The sequence below is a fragment of the Spinacia oleracea genome, chromosome 4 (assembly GCF_020520425.1).
Source record: "Spinacia oleracea cultivar Varoflay chromosome 4, BTI_SOV_V1, whole genome shotgun sequence".
Lineage (NCBI taxonomy): Eukaryota > Viridiplantae > Streptophyta > Magnoliopsida > Caryophyllales > Amaranthaceae > Spinacia > Spinacia oleracea.
The window spans coordinates 63309448-63322759 of NC_079490.1; the positions used below are offsets into that span (position 1 = coordinate 63309448).

The 13312-nt window shown below is 38.6% G+C and overlaps 1 long non-coding RNA gene across 4 annotated transcripts; it reads right to left on the bottom strand.

Annotated features, from left to right (window-relative positions):
- Positions 1–8273: 8273 nt before the first annotated feature.
- On the bottom strand, positions 8274–12788 carry LOC130459192 (uncharacterized). Of its 4 annotated transcripts, none has more exons than XR_008918410.1 (7): positions 12584–12788; positions 12364–12499; positions 11839–12004; positions 11133–11345; positions 10851–11048; positions 10681–10762; positions 8274–8530 (listed from the first exon to the last, which is right to left on the bottom strand). It is a non-coding gene; the product is annotated as an uncharacterized lncRNA (long non-coding RNA). The 4 variants fall into 4 exon arrangements; XR_008918412.1 differs by having other exon boundaries at positions 11843–12004; positions 12403–12499; positions 12584–12787; XR_008918409.1 differs by having other exon boundaries at positions 12403–12499; positions 12584–12786.
- Between the last annotated feature and the right edge of the window lie 524 nt (positions 12789–13312).

Genomic DNA, 13312 nt, shown 5'->3' on the forward strand with positions numbered 1-13312 from the left:
TGGGTTCGCCGAAGACGAGAGAGGTTGAAAAGAACTCCATCAGCCCTAGCCTCCCTCATAGCCGGCATCGAACGAGCAGATAGTTCATCTCCTACCAATCAAACTTCCAGTCCCTTTCAAGAATCAGTCCAAAAGTCTGCCTCCGATCAACTCACTCAACTCCTAGCAGCTTTCACCAGCCTCAGCGCCAATGTGGAAAACATAAGCAATCGACTGGGTGTTGTGGAACAGGGCGCGCCTACTGATGACTTAACCAAGAAGATCGAGGGTCTGGTGAGTAAGGTCACTAATCAAGAGAACTACTTTGACACCTCAATGGAAGACAACCTCAAGGGGAGGGCGAATCTGCCAGACAAATTCTCCGCTAATGATATTCCAAAGTTCAAGTCCACCGACAATCCTAAATACCACCTCAAGAACTTCAGAGCTACAATGGCCATCAAGGGGGTCGAACTCGTGCTATACCCTGTGCAATTCCCCATGTCTCTGGAACTAGTCTGCCAGAAATGGTACTATTCACTCAAGGAACATCCAACATGTACATGGGAAGCAGTTGCTCGAGCATTCATGGAGCAGTATCAGCCCAACATTCAACTTCAAAGCACTCTAAGGGAGCTAGAGGTTCTCAGGCAAGGGCCTCAGGAAGGCTTCACTACCTACCTCAACCGGTGGAGAGAAATGGCATCCCAGATGGTGACTCGACCCTCCGAGAGAGAGCTAGTCAAGATCTTTATAGCTGGTCTTCTTCCGAAATACAATACTCACATGAAGTACCTAGGATTGGAAAGCTTCAAGAGAACTTACGACATCGGGGTCGACATAGAGGATGACCTGATGAAAGCACCAGCAGCCCCGGCTCCACAAGCTGAAAAGTGGAAGGGCAAGAGACCTGAAGCAACACACAAAGTTCATGAGGTTAACGCCCTAGAGGCTCCTCAAGGTCCAAAGTCAAACAATTTCAAGAACAATGCTAACCAGCGCAACTATCAAGGCAGACCACAAAGGGTCTTTACAAACCTCGGGATGTCCTACAGCGAGATATTCGATCGGTTGGTTGAAAAACAAGTCATAACACCAACAGGCCCAACACCCGATCCTCCAGTCGACAAGAGGTCCAAGAGCTGGGATCCGGCAGCCCATTGCAAGTACCATCAAGGGAAGGGTCATGACATCAAAGACTGCTACAAGATTAAGCACTTGATCCAGAACATGGTCGACAATAAGACCTTACCCCTACCTCCCGGAGCCAAACAAACTCCCTCGGTCCAAGCCATCTCCTGTGACTGTGAAGATGAAGAGGAGGAATTTCCATGTGATATTCCAGTAGGAACACACACAAGAGGGGGGGGGGGGAGGGGTTGAATTGTAATTCGAGCTTTGATAGAGTTTCTTGCAGAAACCAAGGAACAGTAAAGGAACAGAGAGCAAGAAAGACTAAAATAACAATTGTGAGAACTTCTTGACACTAATCAAGAAGAGAATTTCTTTTATTATAGTAATACCTCAATTACAATAACTTTCTAACACAAGATCCTCTCTAACTCGTGTTCCTCATAGTAATCTACTCAGATTACAACTCTCTCTTCTTCACTTTCTCTCAGACTTAAACTCTAAGTCTTTACAGGATAACTCTATCCTCTCTAATCAGAAAATACAATTCGTGTTCGTTTAGAAACCTCTAGATATTAATAATGCTTTTGTATATAAGGAGCTTAGGAACTCTGAATTGACTAGGACACAAACTGTTTTTAGAAAATCTTTGATAAAACGTTTTAAGGAAAGCAAAAACTCTTAGAATGTTTGTGTGCTTTTCTAGAAAATATATTTGCTCTTTTATAGTGTTTATCCCTAGGGTTAGTTCCCTTCAAAACCTCAACTGCTAACTACCAGCACTTTGGTCTCCACGTCCCTTGACTTGAGGAACAAGGGGAAGACCACTTCCCACGTTTCAGCCACAATGCAGTTAGTGGTTTTGACTCAATCAAACCCTAAAAGATTTTCTTTAAAACAGATTTTATTTATCTACAAAAACTTAGGAGAATTTTTAGGAAAATAAGTTTTGCTTAAATAAAATAAAACGTGAATTTATTTTTATATTAAAAAATTATTTTTATTTAATTAAATGTTTTCCATAAAAATTACTTTCAGCAAAATAAATGGCCTAATTAATTCACAAGTTCCTTGAGTACCCTATATACCATTAGCATAATTAATATTTACATAAAATTCTAAGTACAGTAGACTACCTAGACTTTTATGTCTTCCCTTTGTCTGGAACTTGCAACTCAGAAGCTTCAGACGTTCCAGCTCTGGAACAATAATGAGTTCCTCTCTGGCTATCATAGGAACTCGTGGTCATGAGTCTGTAATAGTTTTTGTGGTCATGAAAAACTCCGGATATGTAAAATGTGTTGCTCCTCTTGTGACTTCAAAGCTAGAACAGATACAACTTCCAGCTCAGAAACTCCAGTGGTTGTTCCAAGTGTAAATCAGGAACTTCAACATCTGATTCAAGTTCCTATCCTATTAGGAACTTAGGCACTTACCTGTCTAAAGTTATTAGCAACCACAATCAGGAAGTTTGCAATATGTGTGTCATCAGCCAAAACCTAGGAACAACAATATTCCCCCTTTTTGGTGATGACAACACTTGCAAACTTTTTACAAATGAGAGTAAACACAAACAGGAACTGATGTAGACTACAGTGGAACAAAAAAAAAATTAGAGAAGAAATACTAAAAAAAACAACTTAAAAAAAACTTACAGAGAGAGTACAGAAGAAGTTGATTCAGGAACTGGATTGATTGTACCTTGGAAGTTTGCACCTTGACTTCCCCCTGTTGACATCAACAAAAAGCATAGCATGAAATATAGCCATTCCAAACACAGTGCCCCACGATCAACGTTTGGTAAGTTAAGCTAGCCTCAATATATTAAACCAACTCACAAAATAAATTACAAAGCAAGCAATAATGATCAAGACTAGAAAACACAAAGATACTAACCAAGCAATTCAAATAAGATGGAACAAATACCCAAGTTTCAAATTTATACAGAACAAAAAAAAATTAAAAAGATTGTTCCATGGAAAAAGGTAATTGAAACATGGGATAGGGTGATTAAGCTTGGGATGGGGAACCAGAACCAGCAGTTTCCTCGACCACTATTTCCTCAAAAGTTTCCAGATTATTGATCTTGGTGAGAATGGTGGCACGAGTGGCATTGGCTTGATCTGAGTAGTGTTGGAGATTGGTTTGGAGAGTCTTGACACTGTCAACCAATGCACCTATGTGAGCTTGCATTGAACTGATCCTGTGGTTTGTTCCCTCCTGCAGTTCCACCAGACGGGCAACTGTTGCCTTGAGCTCCAATATCTGATCATCTTTGGTGTTCCAAGCACCCCCATGGTCTTGAACATGTTCCTGTGCAGATGGAACACGACGAGCTTTGGATTTCTTGGAGGATCTTCGTGTCCTGGTCCTTGGCACAGCAGTGTCAGGCAGTTCCTCCTGTTTGATTGGAACAGCATCCTCCTCTATGGGCATCTCCTTGACCTCCCCTTCTTCATTTATTTCCATAAACACTAGACCTCTCTTCTTATTTTCTTGCATAGCCACCCTCATGCTCTTTCTTTTCCCTTGGGATCCTACACTCTTCCTTTTCCCTTTTGGAACTCGAGACAAAGTTACCTCCAAGTGCTCGAGTTCCTCCTCCTCTTCTTCTTTAACTACAGTTCCCTCTTGATCTTCCTCATCTTGTTTCTCTTCCTTTCCAGCCCTAATGACTTTGCCCCATTTTTGTTGTTCAAGGATTTCCATCAACTCATTGAACTTCGTGGCTTTACACCATGTTGAGTTGATTGCAAACCCCTCGACCAGATTGTTCTCCTTAGCAGTGAGTTTCTTGGACCCTTTTTCTTCCCCCTGAGTTTGAGCATTCTCCTCTGTTTCCTCAATTTGTTACCCAGAAGTTTCCACTCGACGTTTTTTGGATTTTCTTGTTAAGGATCTAGGGTTTGAAATTGGGGATTTCATTTCAATGTCAGTGTTGATTGGTTCCCTCTGAGTAATTGCGAGTATTGGATTGTGAGATCGAAGGGGAATTGGTGATTTCATGGGTGAGGTATCCATGGGAACTAGAGAGGATGGATTTCTTTTTCGTTTGAGGGAAGTGAGATCAGTGTTATTGCTTGTGAGAACCATGGTGAAGGGATTTTATAGGTGGAAGGAAAGGTGGTGTCAGTGGAGAAGGCGTGTGAGAGAGAGAGAAAGGGCGTTGCATGGATTGAATGTGGAAAGTGAAGAGTTTCTCCTATTTATTGCCAATGGAACCGTTCAAACATTCTTTGAATATGGGTATTCGTTTATGAATTTTAAAAGTTTGTTAAAAAAATTTTTAAAAAATATAGAAATAAATTAAAATAAAACTGTGTTTGACTTGGTATTGACTTGCTTAATTTTGTATCTCTGAATTAACTAGTTTGAAAGGAACTGCTTACCTTGCACATTTGGAGTGTGAGTTTGTTTGCCACGATGGTAAGCTTCAACTATGTTTGCACACAAGATTTTGTGTTTGTAATAGTCTATATGTACTATTGTTTTTGCCTTTGCCTTAGAGGAACTTCAATTTAGCAATTACCTTAGCTTGATCATTCCGAGTTCCATTCTCATTTTCTCATGTTTCTCCCTGTTCAAAGGCTTAGTTAAAATGTCATCAATTTGGTGATCAGTTTGGCAAAAATCTAATTTAATCAAACCTTTGTCAACATTATCTTTAAGGAGATGGTGTCTAATGTGGATGTGTTTGACCCGGAAATGATGAACCGGATCTTTTGAAATACAAATAGCGCTAGTGTTATCACAATAGATAGGAACATAATCATAGATAATACTAAAATCTCTTAACTGTTGTTTTATCCATAGAATTTGTGGGCAACAAGCTGCAGCAGCTACATACTCAGCTTCAGCTGTGGATAGAGCAACAGTGTTTTGTTTCTTGGAACCCCAAGAAACCATGCATGGACCTAGGAACTGTACCATACCTGATGTGCTTTTTCTATTCACTAAGTCACCTGCATAATCAGCATCAACATATCCTTTTAGCTCGAATGATCCACTTCTTGGATAGTATAGGCATAGGTCATCAGTTCCTTTGAGATATCTTAGTATTCTTTTTCACAACAGTTAAGTGGGACTCATTTGGATTGGATTGAAATCTTGCACATAGTCCTACACTAAAAGAAATATCAGGTCTACTAGCTGTTAAATATAATAGTGATCCAATCATAACTCTGTATTTTGTTTGATTCACACTTTTCCCATTTGGATCAGTGTCTAATCTGGTAGCTGTTCCCATGGGAGTGTGGTTTACTTTGGCTGATTCTAGCTCATATTTCTTTAGGAGTTCCTTCACATACTTTTGTTGGTGTATCATGATTCCCTCCTCAGTTTGCTTGATTTGTAAACCAAGGAAGAAGTTGAGTTTCCCCATCATGCTCATTTCAAATTCACTGCTCATCAAGTTTGCAAAATCCTTGCACAAGTTCTCATTAGTTGCTCCAAATAATATATCATCAACATAAATTTGAACTACTAACAAGTTAGTTCCTCTAGATTTTAAAAATAAAGTTTTGTCTATTCTACCTCTTTTAAAATCATTTTGAAGGAGGAACTTTGATAATCTCTCATACCAAGATCTAGGGGCTTGTTTTAGTCCATATAGAGCCTTATCTAGTTTGTAAATGTGATTTGGAAATTCGGGATTTTCAAATCCAGGGGGTTGTTCCACATAAACATCTTCCTCTAAGAAACCATTTAAGAAAGCACATTTAACATCCATTTGATAAAGTTTAAAACCCATGAAGGCAGAAAAAGCAATTAAGATTCTAATGTACGTCTTCTAATCTAGCAATAGGTGCAAATGTTTCTTCGAAGTCAATACCTTCCTGTTGGTTATAACCTTTGACCACTAACCTTGCCTTGTTCCTTATGATTGTTGCATGTTCATCTTTCTTGTTCCGGAACACCCATTTCAGCCCTATCACCTTCTGGTGCTTTGGTTTGGGTTCCAAGTGCCACACCTTGTTTCTTTTGAATTCATTTAATTCTTCTTGCATGGCTATGATCCAGTCAGCATCCTCCAGAGCCTCAATGTGGTTTCTTGGCTCAAATATGGAGAGGAACGCGTGGAATGCACAAAAGTTCCTTAGCTGTGACCTTGTCTGAGTTCCTTTTCTGATGTCACTCATAATGAGTGCCATTGGATGAGACTTTTGATGCTTCTAAGGTCTAGGTTGAAATTGAGCTACTGGTGTTGTGGCATTTTCGTCAGTTCCTTCTGTGACCTGAGTTCCTTGTTGGTCATTGTGGGGTTCCTCAGGTTCTGGTGTTGTTTCTGGATCTTCTTGGATCTCTTCGTGTTCCTCTTGTACGGGAACTTCTTGATTTTGTTGAGTAGTTCCTCTGGCTGTGTGTTTGCTTGGTTGGAACTCCTCATCATTTTCTGCAGCACGAGATAAACCAATCTCGAAATGTTCTTGTTCCTGTACTATATCAGATTTGTTAGATTCATCAAATATTATATGTACACTTTCCTCAACGCACATAGAACTTTTGTTATAGACTCTGTAAGCTCTGCTATTTAGAGCATATCCTAGGAACACTGCCTCATCGCTTCTTTCATCAAACTTCCCCAAGTTCCTTTTGTCATTGTTGTGAACAAAACATTTACTACCAAAAGCTCTAAAGTAAGAGATGTTGGGTTTTATACCTTTTAGTAGCTCATAGGGGGTTTTGTTTAGGATAGCTCGAATCATTACTCTATTTACAATATAACAAGCTGTATTGACTGCTTCAGCCCAGAAGTTGCTAGGCAAGGAACTGGCTATTAACATGGTTCTTGCCATGTCCTCTAAGGTTCTATTTTTCCTCTCAACAACTCCATTTTGTTGTGGAGTTCTGGGAGCTGAAAAATTATGGTCCATACCTTGTTCCTTGCAGTATTCATCGAATTTGTAATTTTCAAATTCTGTTCCATGATCAGATCTTATATGGATCAGTTGATGACCTGTAGTTTTCTGGATTTTCTTTGAAAATGCAACAAACTCATCAAACGTTTCATCTTTGCTTGTTAGAAATATGACCCAAGTAAAGCGAGAGTAATCATCAACAATAACTAAAACATATTTTTTCCCACTTCTGCTTTGAATTCTCATTGGACCACACAAGTCCATATGGATGAGTTCCAATGGTTTTGTTGTGCTTACCAATTTTTTAGGCTTAAAGGAACTTCGGACATGCTTGCCTTTTGCACATGCATCACAGACTTTATCATTTAGGAACTTGATTGAGGGGAGTCCTCGAACCAGTTCCTTTGATCTTAGTTTGTCAAGCAGTGAGAAACTAGCATGTCCAAACCTCCTGTGCCATAGTAGGGGATCTTCTTCAATGGCACTGAGGCAGGTTAAATTGTTCCTGGGAACTGTATTGAGATCCACGGAATATGTGTTCCCTTTACGAGTTCCTTCCAAAATAACCTTCCCAGTGTTATTATTAATGATTTGATAATTTTCAGAAGTAAAACTTACAGAGTTTCCTTTGTCACAAAATTGAGAAATGCTTAGTAGACTGTGCATTAAACCCTCGACTAAAAATACATTTTCAATGGCATAGGCCTTTCCAATTCCAACAATTTCTCATTTCATGTTGTCTCTAAAGGCCACAGTTCTTCCGTTCACTAGTAGAAAAAACCCTTGTTGCAGCGGGCTTTTAGACCCCTGTTGCAGCGTACATCGTATGCTGCAACTGGGGGGCCTGCAACAAGTATTGACTTGTTGCAGCGTACAATGTACGCTGCGAAAAGTACTTTTTTGCAGCGTACATTTGCATGTACGCTGCAACAAGTGTGTAAAATTAGGCAAAAATTAAGACTTGTTGCAGCGTACAAAATGATGTACGCTGCAACAGACTGGTTTGTTGCAGCGGGCTTTTATTTGTACGCTGCAACAAACCAGTCTGTTGCAGCGTACATCATTTTGTTCGCTGCAACAAACCAGTCTGTTGCAGCGTACATCATTTTGTACGCTGCAACAAGTCTTGATTTTTGCCTAATTTTACACACTTGTTGCAGCGAACAAGTATATGCCCCCTGCAACAAAGCTGTGCTTTTGGCGGGAAAATTTTAGTTTTATTTATCTATACCTAGGGTGTCTTGCACCAAATATAGGAACCTGTCAACAACAATAAATAAAATATCGTAACCTGTAGAACAAATATAAAAAATAATAACTGGTGTTTTGTATACATATATATATATCCCAAAACCAAAGTGCACGTACTACATTCAAATATACGTTCCAATTTCAATGTACGCATACATTTTAATGTAAACGATTGTTCTATAACAACTAAACCACCTCGATCAAGCGCGCTCAAGCCAATAGTAAATACTTGCGGGTAAAACACTTAGCCGGTTGCTCACGAACCACATCAATTTCCTCACTAGTATAGGCGCATTCCTCGGAGTGTAGACCTTTACAAAAACAGAAATTTCAACTAAGCATTAGATTAAATTCAAATTAAATATCACACTTTAACATTCAAGCAACTAATAACAATGTCCTAATAGTCTTGGAAACTTAAAGCTAAGCATATTAATCATGTAAAAGGTATAAAATGAATTCTTAGGTTATGTAGCTCAAATTTGGGAGCGAAAATGTCATTTTAGCCTAAATAAAACCTATAACGACCCAATGAGCCTTAAATGTGCGTAAATAGATTGGAATGAGTCTTAGAAAGTTAAAACTATGCATATTAAACATGTAAAAAGTTTAAAATGAGTCATTAGGTTCTTTAGTTCAAAGTTGGGAGCGAAAATGTCAATCCAGCCTAAATAAGACCTATAACGACCCAATGAACCTTAAATGTGCATAAATAGATTGGAACGAGTCTTGGAAACTTAAAGCTAAGTATATTAATCATTTAAAAGGTTTAAAATGAGTCCTTAGGTTCTTTATTTCAAATTTGGGAGAGAAAATGCTCATTTTAGCCTAAATATGGCCAATAACGACCAAACAAACCTTAAATGTGCATAAATAGATTGGAATAAGTCTTGGAAACTTCAAACTAAGCATATTAATCATGTAAAGGGTTTAAAATGAGTCTTTAGGTTCTTTAGTTCAAGATTAGGAGCGAAAATGTCTCATTTTAGCCTAAATATGACCTATAACGACCAAACAAGTCTCAAATGTGCATAATAGATCGGATTGATTTTTGAAAAGTTAAAAATAATCATATGAATCATGTAATAAGTTTGAAATTATTTTTTAGGTTTGTTAGTTCAAAGTTGGGAGCGAAAATGTCATATTAGCCTAAATATGACCTATAATGGCCAAACAAGTCTCAAATGTGCATAAATAGATTGGATTGAGTCTTGGAAATTTAAAACTAATCATATGAATCATGTAGTAAGTTCGAAATGAGTTCTTAGGTTCGTTAGTTCAAAGTTGGGAGCTTGGGAGCTAAAATGCCTCATTTTAGCCTAAACATGACCTATAACGACCAAACAAGTCTCAAATGTTCATAAATCGATTGGATTGAGTCTTGGAAACTTAAAAAAATCATATTAATCATGTAATAAGTTGGAAGTGAGTCCTTAGGTTCGTTAGTTCAAAGTTGTGAACGAAAACGTCATTTTAGCCTAAATATGACCTATAATGGCCAAACAAGTCTCAAACGTGCATAAATAGATTGGATTGAATCTTGGAAACATAAAAATAATCATATTAATCATGTAATAAGTTAACTCTATATATGTCATTTTAGCTCTATATATGACCTATAACAACCCAACGAACCTTAAATGTGCATAAATAGGTTCGAATGAGATTTAGAAACTTAAAACTATGCATATTAGTCATGTAACAAGAATCAAATGAGTCCTTAGGTTCTTTAGTTCAAAGTTGGGAGCGAAAATGTCATTTTAGCTCTATATATGACCTATAACGACCCAACGAGCCATAAATGTGCATAAATAGGTTCGAATGAGTTTTAGAAACTTAAAACTATGCATATTAGTCATGTAATAAGAATCAAATGAGTCCTTAGGTTCTTTAGTTCAAAGTTGGGAGCGAAAATGTCATTTTAGCTCTATATATGACCTATAACGACCCAACGAGCCATAAATGTGCATAAATAGGTTCGAATGAGTTTTAGAAACTTAAAACTATGCATATTAGTCATGTAATAAGAATCAAATGAGTCCTTAGGTTCTTTAGTTCAAAGTTGGGAGCGAAAATGTCATTTTAGCTCAATATATGACCTATAACGACCCAACCATGCCACCTATTCCCTTGACACGCCGGATTTACTGTTTTCCCGGCGGATTTTGGTTGTTTAGGTAGTCAAATTTCAGATTTGTCGCTGGAGTGAGACTTAGTGAGAGAGGTGAGATCTTAGAGATAGGTTACCCATACAATATTTTATATCAAATTGCATTCACTTTATCTCTGTTGTTGAATGTAACGTATTTAAACAAATTCAGTTTTTGAGTGGCAACTTCCATAAACTTTACCATAATTCCATCCCAAGATGACAGTTATAAACTTGTAATGAGATGCTACTATAAGTTCCCATTTTGCACGCATCACTTTTACTACAGTTTACCAAGAGAAAAGATCTTACCTCCTATGACATCTAAGGGTGTAACTCTTGCTTCATGTCCTGACAATGTCCTGATAAGCTTGAAGTCTCGAGATGACCATACCTGATGAAATAGGGCAAAATGATACAAAACACTCCTTGTAACTTAACAAAACAGACTACTGAGAGTAATTGAGTGCCAAGTCTCATACCTTAACAGTTGTATCATATGAAGCAGTGACCAAATAATATCCCTCCTGAGGCTCAAATTTGACCTGTGAAATAAGCTTTGAATGGGCAGGAATTATGTACAATGACTTTTTCTTTCTCAAGTCCCAAATCCGACAAGTGTTATCCTCAGAACCAGTGGCCAAATGATAGCCATTAGGAGAGAAATCAACTCCATAAACCTGAGAGGAAAAAGAAAAAACCTGAGTCAACAATCAGGGTTAGCATCACAAAAATAAATGTTAATGACTAGAGAAGAAATTTACAGGTTTGATGTGGCCTTCCAAAGCAAGAATACTTCTCAGATGGATGGAAGGCAATACGAGCTAGGCGGTCTAAATGACCTTCAAATGTTCTCAATAAAGTGCCATCTGTGTTCCACAACTTTGCAGTACGATCAGCTGAGGCAGTTGCTACATTGTCACTTACAGGAGAAAATGCAACATATACTCCATATCTTGGCAACCCCACTAACAGAGCTAAAGAAACAAAACAAGCAATAAACAGACCATTAGTACTCCCCTTCAAAAATGACAAACCAGTCTCATAATTTAGGGCAATGGCCCCGCAATCATGGCTAATTGAATGCACAGTTAAGCACCATGCTCTCCATATCTTGACAGATACAACAGATTAGTCAGCTCAATTGTCGATCTAACTCTCATAATTTATAAATCAAGTTGGACAAATCAACATACACGAATCTCATAATAGCATAACAGGAGACATAATCAGAAGATGGATCTAGTGTTGCTGGACTCAAAACACTCAATCCACCCCCACCCCCGCCCCGGCCCCGGCCAGAACAAAAACAAAAAAGACAAAGACAAAAACAAAGGAAATACACTGCATATCGTGTGCACATGAAGAAGTAAACAAACCACCAATCAGCTACCAAGCTCATCATACAACAAAACAGTAATCAAGAAATGCCAAAACAAACAAAAAATTGGTTGAATGAGATGTACTTACCTACCAAAATCTCACAGCTGGTTTCCCATATGAGGACTTTATACAGAACTTTTTTACATTCTGAGGTACTGACTTGATTGTTGTACGAACACGTCCGGATACATTATCCCCAAACTTTGGTTTCATTGAAGTGATCCATTCTCCATGATTTGTTTTAAACTCATACCTGATAGAGATTTTAGCAAGTCAGAATAATATACAAGAATCAAACCCCCACAAGTCCATAGATTCCAGTTAATAAAAGTTAAATCTATAGCAGCTAGACCGTCGAATAAGCAAACATCAGTATGCAATTTCATTGTAATTCAAAATAAAAAATACAAATTCCTTTCTCCTAAGAAGCCTGCGGGCATTAACAATCAGTATTACTTAAACACCTAAGTACCTAATCAAGTCCACATTTCAAGCTAGGACATAAAACATTATCGAGCTATAAGCTAACTTCGAAGGGAAGGCTCAAGGCTCAACAACAATAGATAATCTAGAATGGAAAAAGGCTAAATAAAGTTTGACAAAATGCTCAACCTAAAACAGGTAGAAGCAGCATTCGCTGCAGTTGCGTACCATTCTTCTCAAAAATGGATAACGCCAAATAAAAATTGGAATTTTCAACATACAGGTCTACCAGGAAATAGCAGCTTCAATCTTCCCCCATGAACAACTTGCCACAAAAAAAAAAATTAATATAAATGAACAAACCCTAATTCTGAAAACGAAAATCAAGAGGGAAAGGGAAGAAAGTTACTTGCAGCGGCGAGGATTGACGGAGAAGAGGGTTCGCGAGCAACAATATCACTTGGAACCACCGGCCGAGGAAAGTAGCTTCGTTTTTCGAGCAAGGATGGACTTCATTGGTGGTTTTTCGAGCAGGGAAGGTGGTTTTTTGAGAAAGGGACCACCGGTGAGGAGGCGAGGAAACAGACCCTTGCTGGAGTACCACCGGCAACGGGAGAGACCTAGAGGCGACGGTGACTGGCGAGAACCACCAGCGACGGGCGAGATGCAGGGAACGCTGAGGGAAGAAGAAGGGAGTGGGCGCGTTTGAGATGAAATATTTGGTCTGAATTAACTTTGAAGCCGAAGAAAATTACTAACATGTTATTGCAGGGGGCTTTTACACGTATGCTGCAAAATAAAGGGGTTATTGCAGGGGGCTTTTACTTTGTACGCTGCAAAAAACTCTTTTGCAGAGGGCAATTAATTTGTACGCTGCAACAACCCTTTAAAGGGTTTGACCCACGTTGACCTACTGGTTGTTGAAGCGTATTAATACATGTACGCTGCAACAAGGGGGCTGCAACAGGGGTTTTTTCTACTAGTGGTTGTAGGCTTCTAGTGAGAGGAATTTAGATTTGTCTCCTGTCATGTGTTTGGAACACCCACTGTCGAGATACCACGAGCTGTTCCCCTTCACTAGAACCTGTAAAGAGATCAAAGGTTAGTTACAGGAACTCAGGTTTCCTCGAGTTCCTTT